This window comes from Heterocephalus glaber, unplaced genomic scaffold (assembly GCF_053883595.1).
Source record: "Heterocephalus glaber isolate CG9 unplaced genomic scaffold, H.glaber_assembly_v1.0 deba00001454, whole genome shotgun sequence".
NCBI classification, from domain to species: Eukaryota; Metazoa; Chordata; class Mammalia; order Rodentia; family Bathyergidae; genus Heterocephalus; species Heterocephalus glaber.
The window spans coordinates 1,314,544-1,340,897 of NW_028258303.1; the positions used below are offsets into that span (position 1 = coordinate 1,314,544).

At 35.5% G+C, this 26,354-nt stretch overlaps 1 long non-coding RNA gene across 5 annotated transcripts in view; it reads left to right on the forward strand.

The window, feature by feature from the left end:
* Nucleotides 1-26,354, forward strand: part of LOC101711404 (uncharacterized) — a 165,002-nt gene that overhangs the window by 90,314 nt on the left and 48,334 nt on the right. For 4 of the 5 annotated variants that reach the window (XR_015452869.1, XR_015452867.1, XR_015452868.1 and 1 more), the window contains 3 exons: nt 187-384; nt 13,446-13,593; nt 13,984-14,089. This is a non-coding gene — a long non-coding RNA (uncharacterized LOC101711404). The remainder of the gene's footprint in view (nt 1-186; nt 385-13,445; nt 13,594-13,983; nt 14,090-26,354) is intronic. The other variant, XR_015452871.1, reaches the window with a different exon arrangement.

Consider the following 26,354-nt stretch of genomic DNA (forward strand, 5'->3'; position numbering starts at 1 on the left):
AGCAGAAGGCACTTGATGAAGAGCATTCCACCAAGGAAGAAGACAGGGAGGAGGTTGATGGTGTTGTGATAAAATCCATTATGGAAAAATGGAATGAGTTCTAAGGTTTCTTTGAGAACCACCACAGTATAACTGTAACAAACAGTGCTGATTCTGATGAATGATAACATGGTTTCTCTTTTCCAGAGGGTTATGTGGTGCAGGAAAAAACAGGTGACATTAGACAGATTTTTCATCGTAATTGACCCTGCAGCTAAGTGACAACGAAGAGAGGAAAGCCATGAAGATCTCCTTAATATCCTTATGGAGGGGAACTCTCCCACAAACAATAACTTCCTCTCCACCCACTTTCCTGCCCTCCATGACAGAAGTTGCCTCAACAAGGTTAGTGTTCTCTTCATACTGTACTGTACTGTACTTCGTTTTGTATTTTTGTGGTTAAAAAATTCATATGGTTCAGAACAGGTTAACCTTATTTACATTGAACCTTATGGGAAACTTTGGGTTTGTGGTCAAAATCAGTTCACAACCACATTCATAGGGGTCAGAATGGATTAACTTTATTTACATTGAACCTTATGGAGAAATTTGATTCACTTTGTGACCAATTCAGTTTGTGACCAGAATTATAGAACAGATTAAGTTCATGAACCAAGGTACCACTGTACTATTATGAAAATTATTTGGGTCTTGAAGTTTCTCTGAAAGGATTTCAAACAACCCATCCCCCTTTCCAGGGGCCATTGGAACAAACTTTGAGTACCATTAGTATAGGACCTTTGAAGTGGGAGATAGCATCATTTTATTTGTTGATTAAATGCCTAGACCAGAGTGCTATGTTTGTTAATAGTAGCAAGGATTCTATTACTGCATATATTAAAAAGTTTTGTGTTTTAGTGAATATGAAGATTAAAATAGAACTGATTATTAGTTTAGAAGTAAAATGGTATCTTTTCTTTGAACATACTGGTGAAGTTGTAAATTAGAATGAGTTTAACTATACTTGTTAGAATTATAGAAACCTTTAGAGATAGTTGTTGGCATTTGGAACTCTTATGTCAAATGTCTTCTAATTTTATACTGCCAGCAGGAAACCTGAGGATGGACTAGTTTGAAATGGCAATCTTAAGGAGATGAGCAGAGAGAGAAAAATAAGCAATCAAAGGAAAGAAAAAAATAAAATGAAAAAAGTAACAACAACAACAAAATCTTCCAGGGACCCAGATCCTTACATACAGTTCAACAAGAGAACATACAGTTCCTTCAACAAGAGAACATACATACAGTTCCTTTGCGACCACTGTGTCATAATGCTTGAGCTTCCATACATTTATCTTCTTGTTTTAGCTGCAGTGTGATTGCAGGCAGCCACAGGCACACTCTGGGTGGGTGCACCAGTGATTGGGCAGGCAGGCAGGTGTGTGAACCATGCTGACTCGGTAGAGTGAGCTGAGGTGCCATTTGCTTTTTAACCCCTCTCTACCAGAATCAGGGTGGGGGTCTTCCTTTGCCTGTGGTGAGTACTGGAGATGACCCTGCAGGCATGTAATTTTCCCCAGTGTTTCAGGGGGTCTGTGGTAGGAAGGGGTTGGTGTACACTGAATCTGTCCCAGGAATGTGTCCTCTGCAGAACTAGTTCAGTCCCTCAGGGTGTTTGCCACATTCTCATGAGGGCTGGTCCCCAGAGGAATGAGGAAGGGTACTGTGGACCATCATTATGGAAGAGCTGCGTCCCCTTTTCAATCCAGATGTTCAGTTTGATCTACATATATCTATCATCTTTCCTATTACTTTTCTTATTCAGAGTGTAAGCTCTTCCCCTAGTTCAGAGTACCTTTGACTTCAGTGAATCTTCCCTGACCAGCCTTCTCCTTTAGCCAGCCACTTTGCATCTCTTTCTAGTTTTGAGTTTATCTTGTTTATATTTTTCTAGCTTTTTGAGGTGGAACACTGATTGTTTATTTGCGATTTTCCTTTTTTCTGACTTAGGAATTTATTACTATAAACTACCCCTTAAGAGATTTTAGTTTACTTTCTAGTTTTGGTATGTTTACATTTTTGTCTCAGTAAAATTTTAAATTTTCCTTTCAATTTCTTCATTGAACTGTTGATAAACAGTATGTTGTCTAATTATTATTTATGTGTAAAGTTTTTGAAGTGCCTTCTGTTATTTGCTTTTTTAAAATCATTATAGCCAGAGAGGATAATTCATGTGATTTTACTGTATTTAAATTTGTTAAGGATTGTTTTGTGGTGTAATTTATGATCTATTGTGGAGAATGGTCCATGTGTAGGTTAGATGACTGCTGCTGCTGGATGGAATGTTGTAAATGTCTGCTAGATCCATTTGGTTTATGACATAGGTGTCATTTTGGCTTGTCAGGGCTGTGTGTAGAATATATAATATAGTTAATATATATTAATAAATCTTCCTTTTAAACTAAAACATTAAAATGAAATAATACAGGAAGCCCACATTGAAAAATTAAATGAAAAGTGTATAGAGCTGCTTAATTGCAATCAATACCTGTCCTCATATTCACAAACATATGTAAGCTAGTTGAAATGCTGTTATTGGTAAATAGCTCTTTTTACTTGCCAAGTTGCACACATGCATGTAATGTCTGATGCACTTGGGTATTGACTTAACAGTGGTGGGCCTAGGAGATAGAGTAAACTGCACTGTATCCTCCCTTACACAGCATCCCATTTTCGACTACAGAATCCATGCTTGGTACCATGGAATCAACTCATAAAAAATACCACTAAATATCACATCTTATGTTAAGTTTGTGATCTTGTGTGGCTACATTACTAGCCATTTGGGGCTACATGTGGCTCAGGAGTTATGGGTTGTACACCTGTGGTTTAGCATATTAAGTCTAATATTTCCCTACTGATTTCCTATTTGAGTGGTCTGTCTACCTCTGAAAGTGGGGTATTGAATTCTTCTGCTATTATTACGTTGAATGAATATGTCTCCTTCAGGTCTATTTATATTTGCTTTATACATGTAGGTGCTCCAATGGTAGGCACATATATATAAGTACATATATATGTATATATATTTATATATGTATATCTATATGCATATATGTGTATATATATTTATATATGTATATCTATATGTATATATTTATATATGTATATATTTATATATGTATATATTTATATATATGTATAATTATATTTTTGTGTTAAATTGAGTCTTCTGTTATATAATTACCATCTTTGTCTGTTTTTCTGTTTTTGATTTAAATTCTATATTATGTAGTATAGCTATTTCTGTTCTTAGTGTCCTTTTACATGGAGTATCTTTTACCTTTCCTTTACAGTTAATTTATGTATGTGGTTGAATGTATACCTGCCTCTCAGAGACTAACTTTTCTATCTGTCTACTCTTTTTTGGGGGGACGTATGGGGATTGAACCCAGGGTCTTATGCATGCTAGGTAAGCACTCTACTGCTGAGCCTATGTCCTCAGCCCTCTGTAAACTTTATTTACAGTTGCCCAGACTGGCCTTGAACTTCTAATCCTTCTGCCTCTGCCTCCAGAGTAGCTGTGATTACTGGCATGCATCACCATACCCAGCTCAATCTATGTCTTTTCATTGGAGAATTCATTACATTTGTATTCGAGATAAATTTTGATAGGAAAGGACTTACTACTACCATTTTGTTAATTTTTGTTGTTTTAAAGTTTGTATACCTTCCTTTCTTATTGTCTTTCTTTTTAGTTAAAATGATTTTCACTAGTATATTTTATTTGCCTTTTATTTTTAGTATATCTATTATAGGTATTTGTTTTATTGTTGCCATGAATCATACAAAAACATCTTATAGCCGAAACAGGATATTTTAAACTAATAAATTAACTGACGAAAAATTTAACTCTGATAAATTGTCTACACTTTTTTCTATCCCCCATTTGAATGCATGATGTAAAAATTTAAATCTTTTTTTGTTTAACTCTTAACAAATTATTATTGATATTTTATTTTGTCTTTTAACCTTCACACTGAAGTTATAAGTGATTTACACACATCATTACAGATTGGAACATTCTGATTTTTTACTGCATACTTATCTTTACCAATGAGTTTTATATTTTTAGATGTTTTTGTATTACTCACTAGCAATTCTTTCTTTCAGCTTACTGAAGTCCTTTTAGAATTTGTTATAAGGGATACCTAGTAGTGATAAAGTCCCTTAGCTTTTATTTGTCTGGGAATGTCTTTATCTCTTCATTTCTGAAGGACAGCATTACTGAATACAGGCTGTTTCCTTCAGTACTTTACTGGCCTGTAGGATTTCTGATGAGAAGTCCATTGCTAGGTATTTTGGAAGTCCTTTTCATGTTATTTCTTTTCTCTTGCTGCTTTCAGGATCTTCTTTGTGTCTTTGTTCCTTATATTAGTGTTATTTGGACTGAATTTGATTGGTGGCGTTTGACCTTTCTGTACCTGGATATTTGTATCTTTATCTTGATTTAGAAATTCTTCTGCAATTATTTCTTTAAGTAAGCTTTCTATCTTTTTATCATTTTCTACTTCCGTTTGAAATTGAGCAACTTTGCTCTTTAAATGCTGTCTCATATATCCTGTTTGTTTTCTTCACTCTTTTATGTTTTTTCTTTTCTAGCTCTATATTGTCAATCCATTTGCATTCTCAGAGGCTTTCTTCAACTTGATCAGTTCTGCTATTGATATTTTTGTTATATCTTCATTATTCATTTTTTTAAATTAAATTCTTTTATTGGTACATTGTAGGTATACAACACAATTACATTTCTCATTGGGAATTGTACCTTTACATAACGCATCTTGGTTCTCATTTTTTCTCCATTCCTAGCCCTCCCTTAAACCCCTCCACCCTTCCCTATTTACAAAGACTTTATTTCCATTTTGTCCATTTCTCATCATTTTTCCTTTCCCTTCTTTCCTTTCCCCTTCCCCTCCCACTACCCCTACCCCTTTGGACCTTTTCTTCCTGTTTTGCATTACCGATTATTCATTCTAATCATTGGTACATTTTAGGTATACAATATAATGACATTCATCATTGGAAATTTGAACCTTTACATAGTCTCTCTTGGTTCTTATTTTTCACCCTTGCCCAGCCCTCCCTTCAACCCCTCCAGTCCTCCCTATTTACAAAGATTTTGTTCCAATTTTTCCATTTTCTCATATTAATTCCATTCCCTTCTATCCTTTCCCCTATCCCTCCCACTTCCTTCCCCTTTGCCCCTTTTCTTCCTATTTCACATTACCTATTATACATTTAGTCCTTATTTACACTTTCAGTTTCTCACACTAGAGAAACTATTCAGAATTTATTCATGTGTGTCCTACTTATTTCACTTAAGAGTATCACCTCAATGTGCATCCACTTAGCTATAAATGTCTCTAATTTCTCATTTTTTATGGCTGAGTAGTACTCCATTTTATAAAAAAACCACATTTTCTTGATCCAGTCTCCAGTTGATGGGCATTTGGGCTGTTTCCAAGTTTTAGCTATTACAAACTGTGCTGCTATGAACATGGGTGCACATATATCACTGTGGCATGATTCTTTTAATTATTTGGGGAAGATCCCCAGCAGTGGAATAGTGGGGTCAAATGGGACTTCCAGTCCTAGTTCTTTGAGGTATCTCCATACTGATTTCCACAGTGCTTGCACCAGTCTACACTCCCACCAGCAGTGGAGCAGGGTTCCTCTTTCCCCACAGCCCTGCCAGCATTTGTTATTGGTTGATTTCATGATAGCAGGCATTCTTTCTGGAGTGAAGTGGACTCTCAGCGTTGTTTTCATTTGCACCTCTCTAATGACCAGTGATGTTGGACATTTTTTCATGTATTTATTTGCTATTTCTACTTCTTTGTCTGAGAAATGTCTGTTCATTTCAGATGTCCATTTTTGGATTGGGTCTTTAAATTTGGGAGGCCTGATCTTCTTAAGTTCTTTATAGATTTAAGATAGTAGACCTTTATCTGAGGAAGAGCAGGTGAAGATTTTTTCCCACAGTGTGGGTTGTCTCTTCCCACTGCTGGTGGTTTCTCTTGCTGTGCAGAAGCCTTTTAATAGGAAGAGATCCCACTTGTTGATTGTTTGTGTTAGTTCACGGGCAACTGAGGTTTTGTTCATAAAATCTTTTCCTACGCCCATGTCTTCAAGGGTTCTACCTAACCTCTGTTCCAACTGATTCAGAGTTTCTATTTTAATATTTAGATCTTTAATCCATTTTGATTTTAGTTTAGTGCATGGTGAGAGACACTGGTCTAGTTTCAATCTTTGACAAGCTGAAGCCCAGTTTTTCCAGCACCATTTATTAAAGAGGCTATCTTTCCTCCAGTGAGGGTGTTTGGCTCCTTTATCGAAGATGAGATGGCTGAGTGTGTCTGGCATTGTTTCTGCATCTGCTAATCTGTTCCACTGGTCCTCAAGTCTGTTTCTTTGCCAGTACCATGCTGTTTTTATCACAGTAGCTTTGTAGTATAGTTGCAGTTTGGGGACTGTGATACCCCCTGCCATGTCTCTGTTACCTAGAATTGCTTTTGCTATTCTGGGTCTCTTCTTGTTCCAAATGAATTTTTGGATTGTTTTCTCAAGGTCCATGACATATGCTGTTGGAATCTCAATTGGAATTGGATTAAATCTGTATAGCAGTTTTGGAAGTATGGCCATTTTCACTATATTAATCCTTCCTAGCCAGGAGGAGGGGATGTCTGTCCATTTTCTGATATCATCTTCAATCTCTCTTTTCAGAGTGCCATAGTTTTCAGAGAAGTGGTCTTTGATTTCTTTCGTTAGGATGATTCCTAGGTATTTCAGTTTTTTGGATGCTGTTGTGAAAGGAATTATTTGCCCTATTTCTCTCTCAATGAGTCTGTCATTGGTGTAGAGGAAAGCTATTGATTTTTGTGTGTTGACCTTGTAACCAGCTACTTGACTGAATTTGGTTATTAAGTCTAGACGACTTTTGGTGGAGTTCTTGCCATCTTCTATATAGAGTATCATGTCATCTGCAAATAATGACAATTTGACTTCTTCATTTCCTATCTTTATTCCTTTTATTTCTTTCTCTTGTCTAATTGCCGTGGCTAATGTTTCCAGAACTATATTGAACAAGAGTGGTGGTAGTGGACATCCTTGTCTTGTTCCTGATTTCAGTGTGAAGGATTTCAGATTTTGACCATTTAGTATGATATTGGCTGGTGGTTTTTCATAGATGGCTTCTATCAGTTTGAGGTAGAGACCATCTATTTCAATGTTTTGTAGGGTTTTTATCATAAATGCATGTTGGATTTTGTCAAATGCTTTTTCTGCATCGATGGAGATAATCATATGGTTTTTGTCCTTGGCTCTATTGATATAGTGTATTACATTGATTGATTTTCATATATTGAACCATCCCTGCATCCCTGGGATGAATCCCACTTGATCAGGGTGTATGATCTTCTTGATGATCTTCTGCATTCTGTTTGCCAGTATCTTATTAAGGATTTTTGCATCTATGTTCATTAGTGAGATTAGCCTATGTTTCTCTTTTTCGGTTGTGTCTTTCTCTGCTTTCGGGATCAAGGTGATGCTTGCTTCCAGGAATGAGTTTGGGAGTATCGCTGCCCTTTCAATTTTATTGAAGAGTTTAAACAGTAGTGGCAGCAGTTCCTCTCTAAATATCTTGTAGAATTCAGCAGTGAAGCCATCAGGGCCCGGGCTTTTCTTAGTTGATAAGTTTTTAATTACATTTTCAATTTCATTGGTTGATATTGGGTTGTTCAGAATTTTTAGGTCTTCTTGGTTCAACTTTGGTAATTCATATGTATGTAGGAATCTGTCCATTTCTTCTGTGTTGTCCATCTTATTGGAGTATAGGTTCTGGAAGTAGGTATTGATGATCCTCTGGATTTCTGCTGGGTCTGTTGTAATTTCACCCTTTTCATTCCTAATTGCATGGATTTGCGTCTTTTCTTTCCTTTTTCTGACAAGGTTGACTAAAGGTTTGTCAATTTTTTTGATGCTTTTGAAGAACCAACTCTTGGCTTCATTGATTTTTTGTATCATTCTCTTAGCCTTCATTGCATTGATTTCTCCTCTGATCTTTATAATTTCCTCCCTTGTATGGGCTTTGGGGTTGTCCTGCTCTTCTTTTTCTAGAAGCTTGAGGTTCAGCATCAGGTTGTTTAATTGGGCTCATTCTGTTTTCCTAATATGCATATTCACTGCTATGAATTTCCCTCATAAGACTGCTTTCATTGTGTCCCACAGATTCCGATATGTTGTATTGTCATTGTCATTTAATTGAAGGAACTGTCTGATTTCTTCTTTAATTTCTTCTGTGACCCATTGATTATTCAGAAGTGTGTTGTTCAATTTCCATGTGTTTATGAAATTTTTCCAGTTTCTTTTGCTATGGATCTCCAATTTCATTGCACTATGGTCTGATAATATACAGGGGATAACTTCCAATTCCTTTGCACTTACTTAAACATGTTCTATGTGTGAGTATGTGGTCTATTTTGGAGAATGACCCATGTGCAGCTGAGAAGAATGTGTATTCTGATTTTGTGGGGTGGAAGACTCTGTAAACATCTGTGAAGTTCATTTGTTCAAGAGTTCGATTGAGTTCTAGTATTTCATTGCTTATTTTTAGTCTTGTTGATCTATCTATTTGTGACAGTGGGGTGTTGAGGTCCCCCACTACAATTGTATTAGTGCATATATGACTTTTCATGTCCATTAGTATTTGTTTTATATAGTTGTGTGCACTAGTGTTTGGTGCATAGATATTTATGATTGTCATTTCTTCCTCTTGGATTGTTCCCTTTACAAGGATGTAGTGTCCTTCTTCATCTCTCTTAATCAGTGTTGGTTTGAAATCTACTTGATCTGCAAAGAGGACAGCTAATCTTGTGTTTTTTCGGGTTCCTGTCGCATGGAGTATTGTTTTCCTCCCTTTAACTTTCAGTGTATGAGTTTCCTTTTGAATTAAGTGTGTTTCTTGTATGCAGCAGAATTGTTGGATTTTGCTTCTTGACCCATTCTGCCAATCTATTTCTTTTGATTAGTGAATTGAGACCATGAACATTGATGGTTATAACTGGTACATATTAACTTATCATTGTCATGACCTTTTTTTTTGTTTGATTCTCCCCCTTTACATTTAATTTCTTGTCGTGCCACATGGGTTCATTCTGCTTTACTTCCTGGGGTTGTGATCCTCAGTGTCTGTTCCTAGAATATTGTGTAAAATTCTTTGGAGTGCTGGTTTGGTATTCACGAAGTTCCTAAGGTGCTCTTTGTCATGAAAGTACCTTATTTCTCCATCCATTTTGAAAGATAGTTTTGCAGGGTACATCAATCTGGGTTGGAGGCTGTTTTCTTTTGGGGCTTGGAATATGTCACTCCAAGCTCTTCTTGCCTTGATGGTTTGTGTTGAGAAGTCTGCTGTGATTTTGATGGGCTTTCCTTTGTACGTGATTTGTTTCTTTTCTCTGACTGCTTGGAGAACTTTGTTCTTCTGTTGTGTTTCTGGAATCTTAACAATTATATGCCTATGAGTAGATTTTTTTGATCAAGGCTATTTGGAGTCCTATATGCCTCACTCATCTGTATGTCAAGCTCTTTCCCCCTGCTTGGGAAGTTTTCTGCCATTATTTCTGTGAAGAGATTTTTTTATGTCATCTGCCGTCTCTCCTGTTTCTTCATTGAGCCCAATCAGTCTTATGTTATTCTTCTCTGCATCATCTAGCAGCTGCTGGATTGATTTCTCATGTTCCCTTATAATTTTGAAGCAATTTTTCTTTTCCTGGTCACTAATTGCAATCTCATCTTCTATATCCGAAATTCTGTCCTCACATTAGCTCATTCTGCTGTGTAGCCTTTCAATGGAGTTTTTCATGTCCTGGAAATCTATTTGCTGTTTTATGGATTCCATTTGTTTCTTTTGTTGGGATTCCATCATGTTCCTCAGGTCCTCTCTAGATTTATTAATCATGTCTTGCACTAGGGGCACAATTTCTCCTGTTATCTGAGAAATTATTTCTGATTTCATTTTTTCCAGATCCCCTTTTGTTGCCAGTTCAGTGGATCCAGGTGGTTGAGTATCAGAGTGTTCCATCTCATTTCCCTTTTGGGTTGCTGTAGGTGATCTGGAAGTCTGGTTTTGAGACTTATTTATGCATTTTCTCATTTCGACTGGGGCGGTGGGCTGTTAGCGTCTGCCCGGATTACCTCCTCTGAGCTGGGAGAGGTGGGACAGGGGCTGGGAGCAGCGGTAGGAATGGTGACCCAAAAGCCCTTTCCTGTGGGCTGGGAGCAGCGGGCGGGATGGTGGTCGGGAAGCCCCTTCCTCTGGACCAGGAGCAGTGGGATGGCGGCTCAGAAGCCCCTACCTCTGGGCTGGGAGCTGTGGGAGGGATTTTGGCCCGGAAGCCCCTTCCTCTGGGCCAGGAGCAGCAGGACAGAAGGTGGCCCAAAAGCCCTTTCCTCTGGGCTAGGATCAGCAGGAGGGATGGTGACTGGGAAGCCCCTTCCTCTGGACCAGGAGCAGTGGGACGGCGGCTCAGAAGCCCCTAAGTCTGGGCCAGGAGCGGCGGCACTCAGTACCTTGGTCTGGTGGTCTGGTGTCCTCTGCGTCTTTGTAGTGTGGAACCAGGTGGCTGCCTGTCTGCAGAGGGGTGATTTGGTGTCTTCCATGAGACTGAGGACCTCGGTAGGGCATGCACAGACCTGCCTGTCTGCAGTGGGCTGATTCGGCGTGTTCTGTCTATTCATTGTGTTTTTGACATCAGGATTTGTCTTTTTTGTTTTTGTAGTACCAAGGAATGACCCCAGGGTCTCACATATGGTAAGCAAATGCTCTATCACTGAGCTAGATCTCCCATTTTTTTTTCCCCTTTAAATTTTTCGTTTGGTCACTTTTTGTTTTCCACATTTCATTGAATTATTTCTCTGTGTTTTCTTGAAGTTCACTGAGTTCTTTTAAAATAGTTATTTTGAATTCTTTGTCAGGAAGTTCCTACATGTTCATCTTTTTAGCATTGGCCACTAGAACTTTATTTTCTTAATTTGGTGATGTCATGGTTCCCAAGTTTTTCTGGTTACTTGTGGTTGTGTATCAATACCTTCACAGTATGCACTTAGTCTGTGTAGTTTGTGTAGTATGGCTTTTTTCTGTGACCATGTTTAACCAGTAAGTGTATACAGAGATTCTGAACACACCTTTTTTATGGTCCTGAAGCCCATGATCACTGAAGTCATTGTACCAGGGGGCACCAAAAGCACAGCAGTGCTCTTGCCCCAGGGTAGTACCATTCTGTAATTTCATGGCTACTGAAGCATGCACAATGCTGTAGTGTACCTGAAGCCTGAAGTTTTTAAAGCTATTGCAACACTGAAGTGTGTTTTAAGCATGTGGCCCCTGAGGGCTGCCTGGTACTGAGATTTGTCTGTTATCCAAGGCATCTATCTGAATTCAGCTGGCAGTCATGTGGGCCAAAACTTAAGTCCATTTTGCAGGTGCTACAGGTTCCTGCCTAGCATGTGAGTGAATCTAGCGATTCAGTCCACAGACACTGGCCTGTAGAATCAGGAGCTATGGGATTCTCCTAGTGCTGGGGTTCATTGTCATAGGCCTGGTATTAGGGGCCAAGGCAAAGCCTGTTCTTATTTCTTCCCCTTCCCAAGTGGATGGTATCTCTCTCTGTGCTCTTCTCCCTAAGGTTGAGGGAGGGGCAATGTAATTAAAATGTTCTTCCTGCTTTTTACAATGTGTCTTCTTGTTATACTAAAACAGGTAGTGCGATCTCTTACCTGGTTTCCTTAGCTCTTGTGGAGGTATTTTGTTCATAGTTGTTCAAATTTATGTTTCTCCAGGAGGATGATGGCTGGAGAATCTTATTTTGTCATTTTGTTCTTCTAAGAACATCCTCTTACTTGAATTTTCATTAAGTGTTTGTGTGGAAACAAACACATTGACATTTTTCAGTTCGGATTAAAATTATGAGCTGATAAATAGGTACTTGTGAGGTTAAAAATAACAATTTTATTAAAAATTTAAAGGATTTCTTACAAGTTAAACTCTTTTTATTATTTAATATTTTCAAATTTCACATTAGATTATGTAGCTACTATGTCATTTATGTTCTTTTTAAGTGACTTTTAAAAATGTATCATCTTCCTGAAGATTTTTCAATTGTCATCAAGAGTTTTGAACTTTGATACATAAATTGTCAGAAAAATACAGAACTTTGTGTGATATTCTGAAGGATAGAGAAGTTACTTTTCATAATCTACAAAATATTTTCTTGCTATTGGAGTTGGATTTTATTATTACCTATGTTTTCTCTTGTTAAGTACTATTCAGTCATATATTTAAGTATCTTAGTGAAGATACTTAAATAGTGAAGCCTTCTGTTTCAGGATATACTGAAGTAGCTGATATCAGACAAAATATCCCATTGAGGACATCTGTAGAAGCTGGATAAGTTATATGATTGCCAAATAATTGAATGGAGCAGAGAGTAACCAAAGGAGAATCAGGGATGACCTGGGAATCATATGGTTGTAATCTCAGTACCCTGAGAAGATGAGGTAGGAGGATTGAAAGTCTCAGCCTAGCCTGGGTAACTTAGTGACTCAATCTCAAAATAAAAACTGGAAAAGAACTGGACAATCTATCTCCCTACTTCCTTCTATCCATCCATCCATCCGTCCATTATCTATTTATTTATTATCACTCTCAAAGAGGAATGGGATCAAACGATGGAGGGAGAATGGATAAGGGGGTAAAAAAGAGGAACTGGATTATGTACATGTACCAATTTTCCACAAGGGATGTAAACATTAGGTATTACACATATACAGTAATAAACAAAACTAAAAGTATTAATTGGGATAAACATTTAAAAGAATAAAAAAGGGCCGGAGATATAGCTCAATGAGAAAGCCCTGGGTTCAATCACCAGTACTGGAAAAAAAAGACACAAGAGGTAAAAATTCTTGAGAAGAAGGGAGGTGTGTTGATGTTGATCTGACATTCTCTGACACTTTCCATGAAGGCATCCTTTGATTTGAAGTGGTATAGGAAGAAAGGTGAAGATACTAAGCAGAAATCATTGCTAAAATACCTCAGCTGTCTTATAGGATTAGGGAAACAAAAATTGAAAGTCAGGAATATTGCTCTAAATGTTAAATAAATGCCAAGTTAAAAAATTCTTATACTGTTTTATCCAGCAGTATTAACTTTGTAGAACATAACAAGCAATCTGGAATGAGGTATAAAAAACTTCTTAACTAGTATGAATGAATGAATGAATGAATGAGTGAATAATGATACCAATAATAACTATCACATTTTTCCAGGTATTGTACCTACTTGCTTTCTATATAGAATTCAGTTTTCACGTCATTCTTCTGAAGTATTTATTTTATATATGTTACAGATGATATTACTTGAGATAAACAAGATTACATGGCATGTCCAATATCATATGACCTGTAAGTGGTAGAACTAGTGTTGTGATTAGGCACTTCCTAATGGTGAAATGACAGCTACTAGGAAGCCTTGCTACTTTTCCGTGGAATTGGCAGGTAAGAGGATAATAAGCCCAAAAGAATTTAGACAGTATCATACTTACAGTGATGGTAGTATATTGTGATACTCTGATCCCCTAGCCCCATGAAGGTAATCTGAATAGGGCCAGTTGTTGCCTGCACACATACTGAGGCACAATTTGGAGAAGTACTCTGAAATTAGTGGACTCTGGTTTATAAGAGAACTGCTCTTAAACCTTCCCATCTTTACTCAAGAGAAAGATAAATGATTAACCTGGCATGAAACAGTTCTACCCTTAGAAAGGGAAGTAGGCATTATTATTGTTATCATTTTTGAACGTTGGTAGGGAATAGGAATGTCTCTGTATTTGCTATCTGAGAACATAAGTAAGTTTTCTCTAGAAATTACTACCTTTGTCTTTCTAGGGCTATCTACCTATACAGATCTGCTGGACAGATGACTCTGGAGCCAATTCACTGCTAATGTCCACCTATATGTGAACATTGACCCATGGAGAAAATCTCTCAACAGGTAGAATTAGAACTTTATTCTCTGCACACTATGTTTTAGCCACTAAGTTTCAGCCAAGAGGGTCTGTTAGAATTTATTACTCTTTTGAAAAAGTTACTTTCTCTTATGATATTTAAGCCCACACAAAACTAAGAGCTGATAGGAGTGCACTGATTGCAATAAGTCATGGTAATAGGAAGAAGGTAAAACTATGCACAAGAATTAAAAAGTAATAACTTCCTAGATTTGTTTATTGTGGCAAAAGAGTTCATATATCAGTCATTTCAGAGAAAACTACTTAATCTCCAAAAATACTGAAGGTCAACTGTTTAAAGTATGCTTTTAGGTGGGTATAGTGGAGCATGTGTGTAATTTCAGCACTTGGGTGGCTGAGGCAGGAGGATCACCACTAGTTTGAGGCTTAAGCTACATAGTGAGTTGATGACCACCCAGAACTGAACTACATAGTGAGACTGTGTCTCAATAAACAAGCAAACAAACAAATCCCTCAAAAAAACCAGCAAACACAAAACCTTAAAGGATGTTTTCAATTATCCAGAAAATTTCTGTATAGAATACAAAATTCTATGATGAAAAATAAATTAGATGTGACAGTGGAAGTTTTTGAAAAAAACTTGTATTAATTGTATAGATGAATAATTATTGTAGAATCGACAGTCATATCTTTTCATATATATTTTTTAATGGTTTAAAGATGTTGGTTGATTAGTCATTTTCTGACATACAGTGGCATGTAATGGTTATTACTCTAGTCATATCTCACAGTTTCTGAAAATCATTACATGAGTCTGGGCCCAGTAAGTCCATTAGCATGAATAATTTGTTCTCTTGATTTCGGTTCATTTTAATGTTTTTGTGACCATCAGGAGCCATTCACATTAGTGGCCATTTTCAAATACTTGTACTTCAAAAATTGAATTCAAAATTTATTGCAAAAATAGACATTGAATAGTCTTCTATTAAAATCTAGGTATTCTGATAATCTCTAGAGATACAATGATGAACAAAAGCATTCATAGTACAGTATTTGTCCTGTCCTTAGAGATTTTATAGTCATTCTGGTGAAAAAGCATCACAGAAACAAATGGTAGGGAGGGGAAGATGACCATGAAATATCTGAGAGCATATCATAGTCTCTTTAAAACCTGGGCTCCTAACACTTGGAAATAACTGGTGAAGACAAAAGGAAGAAAACTTCCAGGAATTAAGAGAGAGCTACCAGGAAAATTAGAAATCAGCGAAAATGGAGAAACTAAAGATAGCATAGTTAAAAAAGGAAGCAGTCTGGCAAGCTAACCTCAGTCTTGGGGAGGGAGACCTGTCTCCATTAATACAAGATAAATCCACAGAGGTTTGGAAGCCCCAGGGAAAAATAATGGAGCAGAACAGCAGTTCTAGCCCTAAAAATAGCACACAGTTAATGTAAAATGCTAAAACAGCGTGGGGTTTTACTTTGAATGTGACTCTTTTTACATGGAAGGCTATAATTGGAGAAATCCATTGTAGCACCTGTTATATTTGAAGGTAATTAATTGGAAGCCATTTTGGGAAGGTGTATAAAACCCACACTTATTCTTTAGAAGTATTTCTATTGATGAATTATTTTAATGTTATAAGTTTTATTATATTTATTATAGCCTTCCTTTCCTGTGTTGCAGGCTTTTCTTGTCACCTCTTTTCTCTTCCTCTTTTGTCAGGACTTTCTTACTATATTGTATAATGTGCACTTAGCAGGAAAATAAGACATCAATAAAATAAAATATCAGACATGTAATGAATGCTTAGAAAGACATCATCATTTCACCTAAGCTGTTTATTTGCTTACAAAACCTAAAAGGTAACATCAGAAATAAAAGCCTGTGTGAACTACAATGTAAATACAAACAAAAGTCTAGCACAGAAATAACCTTTACTTTAATTGTCACACCCAAGGCAGTCTTCACACATGAAAACTGCCTGCTCCAAGCACAAGTATCATTTACACTGATAACACATATGTTTTGTTTTCCTGTCCTTTTTGTAGGGCATAGTTGACATCTTTTTGATTTTCCTGTTGTTGTAGTAGGTCTTTTTAATGTTGAGCCTCTCTGTTCACCTGTCAGCTCACCAGTGTGCTCCACAATTCTTTTTGCCTAGTTCCCTGGGCAGAAACATTTTGTTCTTCCTCTGTTGTAAATGATCTCTTATGAGTTCCAGTCCCAGTCCTCTAAGAAAATTTCTCCATGATATTTTGCACTTGTTATTTCTTTGTGAACTATTCAGCTATCTATGCCACACATGTTTAGGATTGAGTAAAACACAACCATTGGCCAAAACTTTGTGTTTCGAGTGACATCATAGTTGCCACATAACTCATCAACACATCTACTCTGCCTTTGGTTTTGTTGTAGAAAGTTTCCATCTCAGGCTTCCATTTTGTTGAGGTTTCTCTGATGATTTTTCCATCAGTGTGCAATGTTCACATCAGTAGTACTGGTTTGTTTTTCTTTGCCATATACAAGGCCAGTGTTATATCTTTCTGAAATTTAAAGACTGTACTATACAATTCTCTCTTTTGAAATTGCAACATTTCATTGGGAATTTCTGCTTTGTTCCTGTGTACAGTTCCCATGACGGCCAACTTGTGCTCTGTTAGCAAAGGTAACATCAATCAGAACCTGGTAAACCAAATGTCACATTCAGATTAGTTTTGGAGATAGAAGTAACAAGTCTGTTAACAACATCATTTGGTTTATTACTATACAAATAAGGGTCTGGTGACTGAGTTCCAGGATAAATTTCTAAAGTCTTCACATTTACAAGGGCATAAATTTTTGTGCCATATTTTGATCCATCACTTTTCCATAAGTCTTTCACATTCCTGCAATTACCATGAGAAATCCCTGCTAAGTATAGCAGACCTATGAATGCTTTCAGTTCAGCTAGTGAGGTGTAATAATGAATACTTTTTTGAATATGGTTATTGGTGCATATAGAACATTTTGCTTGTATTTCAGCCTTTGTGTATTTCACAACATCTTGTGGAATTTCATCTCTTACAGACAATTTCCAACATTGAATGTCAGTGCAGGCATTCTGTCCAACAGGCTTTACCTCTGCCAAGATCCTGATTATATTTTTTTGGTCCTAGTTCTAAAATTGGACCATTCTGTTTGGTTATGTCACCATTTTATACCATTTCAACTCATGCTGCTGTTTTCTTCATCACCTGAATCAAGAAGGTCTTCCTTATACCTGTGTCTGTATTGGTTGATTATTGCTCCATTTCACTGTCACAGAAGATTTGGCTCACATGGCCAATGTCAAAGTCATCATCATCATCATCAGTCTGTGCATAAGTAATCTGATGATTTGCTTTTTACCTCCTCCAAAACTTGCCAATCTGGTTTCTCATGTGCTATTGTAATGAATTGAGCTACTTCTACAAGAAAAATCAAAAGAAAACTTTTAAAAAAACAAATCCTAAATGTACAGAAGTTTCACAATGAGCATTTCATGGGTAAAACTCACCCATTGCTACTTTGGAACTCCTGTGCACATCCACCCATTTATCTGCCAAGTGGATGAATGCACAGATTGGTTCCTGTTTTCCCCAGGTATAGCTACTGTGATCCACACACAGATTCTATGATGGTAAATTTCATAACAGAGTGGTATGGGTGAATTTTACCCTGTGATGCCCAGGAAAACATACACAAAAAATATTACACAGCATTATGTAAGTAAAATCTCATTTTGTCACTTTTCCACCTTGCACACACCTTGCCATTCATCATACCATGTGGGTAAACACAAAGATTGCTTTCTGTACCACACTGGCATAGCTACTGAGAGGCACATCTGGCTGCTATTATGCTAAAGTACAAATTTACATTAGAAAATTATTATATAGGTATATTTAACCCACTGTAATGCCCCAAATAATGAAGGTTGTCAGATCTTGGGACAGAGCCAAAGGTCTATAGTTAGCCATGCCCAGAGTACATTTTTGGAAAGTAGACACTAATGAAAGAAATATCCATACTAGCAGCAAAGTCTTTCCAGTACAGTAATTCCTTTACTTTTGAATGAATTCTGTTCCAGAAGAACATTAGTAAGCTGGATTCATTTGTAATCTGACAAAGTGAGTCTTATACAGTACACCTGTGAATGTTATACTGTGCACTTGAATTTTATACAGCACACCTGTGAAAGTTTGTAATTCAGAACATTTGTAAGTTTAGGACTTACTGTATAATCAACCATCAATACTCTGCACAAGGAAAATAAAAAACAATGGAAACACGAAAAGCAAGGCAATAAAATGCCATTAGAAATTTCCAATTACCCCAAGGTGATCCATGGGGCCTCAATGGGGAGAAAAATCAATCCTAAAACCTGGATTTATATAAACTACAAAAACATGGACCAAAACACTGATCAATAACGTTCTTAGTGAGCTCAAAGACGATATAACTAAACAGGTAATGGACCCAATAAAATGATTAGTGAGCTTAAGGAGACACTAATAATTTTCCTGTGTTAACAAGTTGACTTGTCTCTAAAATCAAATCTATAGCCTTACATTGTGTAATTTTTTTCACATAAGAACAATTGATTCTTAAAGAACTAGACTGAATATTTAGATTTCTTAAAAGGAGAAAGGCAAGAAGGAAACATTTTCTCAATATGTTAAAATTGATTGGGCCATATTTCAGTGTTGGATCTTCTGACATCCATAAATGTTAACTTCTTAAAAAAAGAATTGGATTTCTTCATTTCTGAATATGTGTTAAATATTTAATAAAAAGAACCATAACTGACTGTTAGAAATAATAAGCTTGTGAATAAATAAGTCATTTGTATACCTATAGGTAAAGAGAATGAATTAGGCAATTTGAGTACGTGTGATACACTTAATAGTGAAAATGATTTATAGATTTTTGCATCTTCCTGACTCATGGATGGTAGCATTGTTATTCTAGTACAAAGGACTGTATATTTGTTGCCATTTCAGCATTCCTACAGATTAAGATATATTTTTCTTGTTAGATATGGGTTAGGGAATATGACATGTTTTTTTCCCAAATATAGTAAATATTAAAGCATGAATTTCTGTTTAGATTTTGATAAGTAACTTCTTGCATTGATGCATGCTGTATCCCATACTGGAACTGGATTTTCTGACAGGTTGTTTTAAATTTATACATGAGCAAATTTGTAATAGTTCAAGTCAATGTCATAATTAACCATGGCCTTCTGAGTAAATTTTCATATTGTCATATTGTTTTTAAATATGGTGGTACAAATGAGATTTGGGCAGTTTTGTAGACAACCTGTGTCCTTGTGGGAATGAAGTATTGGCAGTAGGAGAGTGTTTGATTTATCTGTATTATTGGATAGAAATATTTAAATATGTAATTTTCAGTTTCCACATTCCTTATGAATGTACACTTGGCAGGTATAGCAGTGGCAGTAAACCAAAAGTGTTTTAAATAGAAAGGAAATTTATTGGTAAAGTTTAGAATAGGGTTGGCTGTGGCACTGTTTCAGTGTGCAACGATGTTATCAGGACCCGTGATCTCACTTACACTTCTAGAAACCCTTTAGTACTTATTTTATTTACAGGTAAGATTTTTTTTCTTATAGTTGCAAGAGGATTGTTGCAGTGATATAGCCTCATAGTCTCTTTTGTTCAAATATAGTGGAAAAAGAGTACTGTTTTTTGTATAATTAAAATAAAATATCCTGTGGTTTGTGATGTTCATTTATCATGTATTAGATTCTTACAACTGTTAGAATCAGCTACTACCTTATTTAGATTGTTTGTGCAACTAATATAGGCAGAGCTATTTTGAAGGAAATCTATTTTCTATTACCATTTTAACTTCCATAACAATATAATGGTAGAGAAAAAAGATTTTATTTCATATAATTATCCAGTAACTAGACCCCTTGTGCAACTCTTTTTTTAATTGTGAGAGATTTTCAAATTAGCATTTCTAGATAATCTTATTAAAATGATAATTTGCATTTTTTGTCAATAATAATTTTTGTTTCCTATTTGGCTGTCTTGGAAAGAAATTATAGGGCAATGTTGAACTATAATGGTGGTGTCTGGCATTTATTCTGTGTTTTATTATGATTCTTTCAGTTTTTCCCAGGAAGCATAAGGTTAGCTTCTAGTTTAAGATGAATAAATTTGTAAGGTTTTTCATTTAGAAAGTATGTTTGTGCTTTTTTGTTATTTAATGATGTTATGGCGAATCTCACTGAACCTACTGATATGATAGATAGATTTAGAAATTTTTTCATGTTAAGCTATTTCTAAATTCCTGAAAGGCAGAGGACAGTGCTCCCATTACTGAATCACTTTTGCATGTATGCCTCTATCTTGTCGACAACTCTTAATATAATGCCAAATCATTGTTCCATCTGGGCAACTCTCTCAAAGAACATTTCCAAGGTTAATGTTTTTACTGCAAAGAATGCATATTACCTATGAATACACACTCATAGTATATACATTGTCAAACCAAATAAGGGTTAACTCAATATTTAAAAAGGAGCAAGATTGTACCTTAATTCTACCCAAGACATGAACAAAGACTATCCTGTCACTTCTTCTGCTTCTTCTCCATCTTTTCAGTCCATCTCCATCTTTGTTTATCCTTAGATTTTTGTACTATATTTTTTTAGAAGACAAACAGATACATTTAAACTTTTTAATTGGTAGAGCTTTTCATAGGAAAATTCCTGAGTGGTAAATTTCTGTATATCTAATTTTCACATAATCTGTTCTACACTAAATGACATATTCCACATGAGATTCAGGATATTTATTGTGAAAGCATATCTTCCAGTCTGGAGGTAACTCTGAAGAAAATGTGTTGGAGCAATTGTGACAGAAAAGAAGTCTATATTATATGGAATGGTTTGGTTTTTTCATAACTTGAATTTTATGCACAATACATGTCAGTTTTCTACATCCCATAAGTTAAGGATCTTTACAGTTTCCTTTCCAAAGCCATTTTCATCTGGTGTTTCTTTATGGATAACTTGTGGCCCCATAATGTAGCATACTTTTTTAGCCAGCAAAAGGGTGAGGGTCAGGAGAGACATGGTGTCATTTATTGCTTCATAGCCACTTGTAATCCTGAGTCAGTGATATCAGAACGTGGTTTGTTCACCTGCAACATGGCACTGTCACAGGAGGCCATCTGATCTCTTTCAAAATACTCACTGTAATAAGGTATTTTCTTACTTTGTATCTATAACCAGGCCTGAAAAACACGGAAACATGTGGATATGTTATGAATAAAGAAGAGTTGAAAGATTCTAACCTTAGAATTTTCCTGGGCCTCTTCCCTGTCAGGGTTATGATTTTTAAAAAATTCTTTAGTTTATGATCTAATAAAGATAACGTAAGTCCCTGTCTCAGACCTCTGCAGCCTCATTCATTATTGCCCTGTTACTTGCTTCCATAACTTCTTCAAACACCCTGTATCAGATTAAGGGTCCTATGTTGTATTCTGTTTTAGAAAATTTGTTATTAAACTCCTCCAAATGCCAATCCAACTGTCCTTTATATACCTCCTAAAGTTTGATGGCTAGATGAGTAATACCATGGGCTTTGGTTACCCTCTTCTTAGACTCAACTGAACATTCAAACTCACAAAACTATCATTGCCCATACTTGTCATTAATCTGTTTAGAAGAATATAGGACAGGACCACAGCTTTCATGCAGAAAGTGTCAGAATTTCTTTTTTTACAAGAGTATTTTTAGCAATGACACAGAATTATAGCTCAGATGCAGGGAGATGAGATATGTATGAGGTAGATATGATATTACTTTTAGACAAAAAGTTCCATGTCTCATTGGAATTAATGACTCTTGGAACTACTCTGTAGGCATAACTTCTAAAATGCCTACCTAGGACATGCTCACTATAAGTGAAAAAACCAATGATGCCTTAACAGGTATTTATAGTTCTCCAAGCACTAATAATGTATTTTACTGATCAAAGGTCATTTTACCTTAAGTAATCTTGCCTAATAACCCAATGGAAAAATTTTCTTTTCATATCATCAGGGGAACAGAGTTAGCTAAGGGAAAAGAGTAGTGATAATTCCTTGTCTACTGTCTGTTTTCTTTTCTTTTCTTTTTTACTGTTTGTTTTCTTGTACTTTGGTTGATGACATTCACATAGAAAAAGACAGTCATTTTATGATCATTGGTATTTGCATTATTTAATGAGGCAGTCATGTTCATTTTCTACCCTAATCAATTTGAATAATCTTTTGACCAATTAGTTTCATGAAGTCCACCATATATTTTTATTTTGTGGGTCACAGATAAATTTATGACAGAGTAAAATACATGACAATGTTCAGTAAAGCAAACTGGTATAGTGGTTTCTAAATATCCTTTAGCAAAGATGTCTACTTCATTTTTAGTGGTATAGTTCAAAAAATATACCCTTAGTAAACCTGGGGATCTAGGCAGGTTGAAGAAATAGACAGGGTTTTCCTTAGTTCTTCTCAGCCAGGGCTTTTAAACAGTCATTGTGCAAGTTGCTTTATGAATTTTCTTTATTTCATTGGTATCATGATAAAGCAGTATCAGATAATGACCAACTAAGATTTCCCTGACTGGCTCTGCTGGTTGACACACACAGTGACACACAGTCACTTCTTTAGCAAGAGTTGCACCCAATCTGTGACTGCACCCCTTAGTCAGAGTAGTCACAAATTTGTTCGCTTTCTCTCCCCAATGTATTCTTAATGATTTTTGAAAATAGTTCCATATTTTCATTTTGCAATAATTTCTTGATTAATTAAAATTTTTAATAAAACTTTAGTTAAAAGATTTTTTGATCAGATAAAGACAATTTGTCAAGGAGTTTTGAGTCCACAGTAAGTATCTAGAGAAATCACATTAAATAGCCTCTCACAAAATAAACTTCTTATGTTTTTATTTTTGTTTGCAGTATTTTTGCTCATGGAAAGGTAATTTTTCCTCATATTTATAGTAGTTTAGGATATTCCTTTTAAAAATTTACTCATTTATATTTTGCTTCTTTGGACTAAATTATAAAAAAAATGTACAAAATTAAACATTATGTGGAGTAACACCTGTGCTTTCTGTACCTTGTTGCATGGAGTTATGCATTTTAACTTGAGTTCTTGCCCAATATCAGCTGTTTCACACAAAGTCATAAAACATAATAATCATGAAAGGATGGTGAAAAGCTAAAATTGGAGCATACCCTAATTGTTTTATCGTTAAAATTTTATGTTCTGGAACTGCCATATTTTCCCATTATGTCATAAAATTTTAGTTTACTACAAGGCATATGGATTAAAGTTATAGCCTCAGGTTAAAGGATTTAGGATAAACTAAACAATTAGTAAATTTGATTTGAATTAAGATCAAAACTCAACAAAACTTCTATAAAATTCAAGGCTAATTAAAAAGTCTTTTATAGTTCATGTATCAGAAGCATATCATCCAACAAATGAATTTTTAGATTAAGAAATCTGAAAAATGAGATATATACTTATCTTAAAAATAAGATATATATATATATATATATATATATATATATATATATATATATAGGATTTATTTACCTGTGCATTCAGGACAGTATATTTAATCACAAAATGTTGCCCAAAGAAATTAATCAGTGCTTCCATAATTGTGTCTCAAGGCAATTTATAAACTTCATTTGAAAGAAAAAGGTAAAATTATTGTTGTAGAAACTGATTTACAGAAGGAAATGGAGGAGGAAATACGTTATAATACAGATACTTAATCTCTAAAGTGGGAGGAATTATATTTACTTCCACTATGATTTTGATTTTTTATTATATGCTCCTAAAAGTATTTGGGAATTGATTTTTAAAGGTCTTACTAGGTATAGTTAATGGCTTTTAAAGAATCAATCCATACTAGATGTGACTATAGAAACCAGAATATTAAAGGATAGATAATACTTTGTACCTATATGCTAAGCAAAGGACTATGATTAACAAAAGGTGGGCTCTCAAAAAGGATTGGATATTGATCTTCAGTTGCATATTTTCATCTGGTTCTCATCAAAATCAGTGACATCTTGGAGTGTCATTCTGATGATATTTTAGGGGAGGGTGATATTTTATTCTACTGATATTTCTGGAGTTTTATATTGCTTTATTTTTTTCCCAATTATTTGTAATAACTTTTTTATAAGAGATTGGGAATTTTTGGTGTGAATGGGCCTCTGGTCCTTTGTTTAACAACTGTTGAGGAAACTAATCAGCCAATAAGCCTTTGAAAACTAAATTATTTGATGTTTCATCAGTCTTTGTGCTTTTCCAAAACCTTTAGAGGTAAAGTATACCTTGAAGTACTCTCTTTCTGAAGAAAAAAACTCCACTATATTATCCCTCTCTCATGAAGCTAGGAAAGAATTGGATTCAGTCAATGAATTTACTTGGTATGTATTAACAGGTGATGCTTATTTGTGAGCATATAGATATACTCTAAGGATTTTACTCTACAATGGATAATTGGTTCAATGCTTACTGATAGTCGCTGTTAGATTTTAGATATATTTTCTTACTATATCCTTTCTGGACACCAAATATCACCTTTATTATATCTCAAACTCTGTAAATTATATATTATTAGCTTTTCTTATTTTCACTATTTATGTAGATCTGTATTTATTAAATGGAGTGATAAATATCAAGGACATATTATTGACTTTTAAAAAGTGATTAACAAAATAATAGCATAATCATTTAATTTTAAATTGTGTCATATATTTGTATGCTTAGAGTTCTGAAAGGATAATTAGTAACATGTTAACATTGAGTATTTATTTGGGGTATGAGAGATAGGTGTTTGAACTCAGTGGACAGATGATATTTTTAAAATTTGAAATATCAACAAACAATTTTTATTTTAATACAAAAGAATAATGCCAGTGAACATTAGGTTTGATTTGACAAATTCATTTAAATTCCATTTTCTTTTCTTTTTTTTTTTTTTGGTACCGGGAACCGAACTCAGGTCCTTGCACTTGCACAGCAGGTGGCAGAACCACTGAGCTAAATCCCTGGCCCTAAATTCTATTTTCTTATGAGGAAAAAAATAATAGAAGAAAGTTCTTTCCAAAAGATACATCAAGAAACAAATTGCATGCATGTCCAAAAAGAAGAGTTATTAGCAAGTTAGAGGCTCTCTATCCTATCCTCCTCCCCTCCTCCCCTCCACAAGAAATTTTTGGGAGAGAATAGGTTTTATACACCATTATACAATTAAATATGAATTTGTTTGTTTTTTTTCTTTATATATGAGCAGCCTGTACTCCTGTACCTCTGTGATGCTATCAAACAACCTGTTTTCTCTTCTCCTTGACATCTGTATAATCTCCAAAACTTTCATCTAGTGGTTATATTTCTTCTGTGCCAGAAAAGTTTTTCTAAAGAATGATAAGATTACAAGTATTCCAGTTTTAATAGATGTCTTTGTTACTTTCTCATTGCTGGGACAAAATACCTAACACCTACAAGGTAAAGGAGGAAGGGATTATTTTAGCTCACAGCTTGTAGAAGTTTCAGTCCATAGCTGGCTGACTTCAAGGCAGGGTGGCATGGCTAAAGGGCATGGCAGAGGAGAAACAGTCTATGGCAGAGCAGGCAGTAGGCAGGAGGCAGCAAAGAAGAAGCTGTCCTTCTATTCTCTTTTTATTACATTCAGGCTTAACAAACCTATTTGTTGGTGCCACTCACACCCAAGGTGGGTTTTCTGTCTTCAGTAAATCAACTCAGCCGCACTCAGAACTGTTAATGCAAAGGGGCCTAATGAAGTTATCATACTCTTAATCCAGTATCATACAGCTATGATCCAGCCACCTCCCAAAAGCCACAGCTATGAGCACATGAGGCTCTGGGTTGGTGGGGCATCTAGATATAAGCCATAACAATAGAACTATCTAACTTTGATAGAATCATTTTTAACTTTGGCAGGTTAGGTAAATAATATTCTTGAGATCTCTAAGGTGGGGTGTCTCATTAGGCAAAGATTTGAACAAGATTCAGTAGTTGAGTCTGCTAAGGAACTTTATTATCCCTTTCTTTGAATTGCCAAAGACCTGCAATAGGCTCATATGAGAAGGAGGATATGAGACCAACACTTTACACAGGCCAAGGCAACACTTTGTCAGTAATGATTATTGGTCAGAAATAATACATGTTTTATTGTCTTGCAGTATATCACACTGTGCACTTGGCAC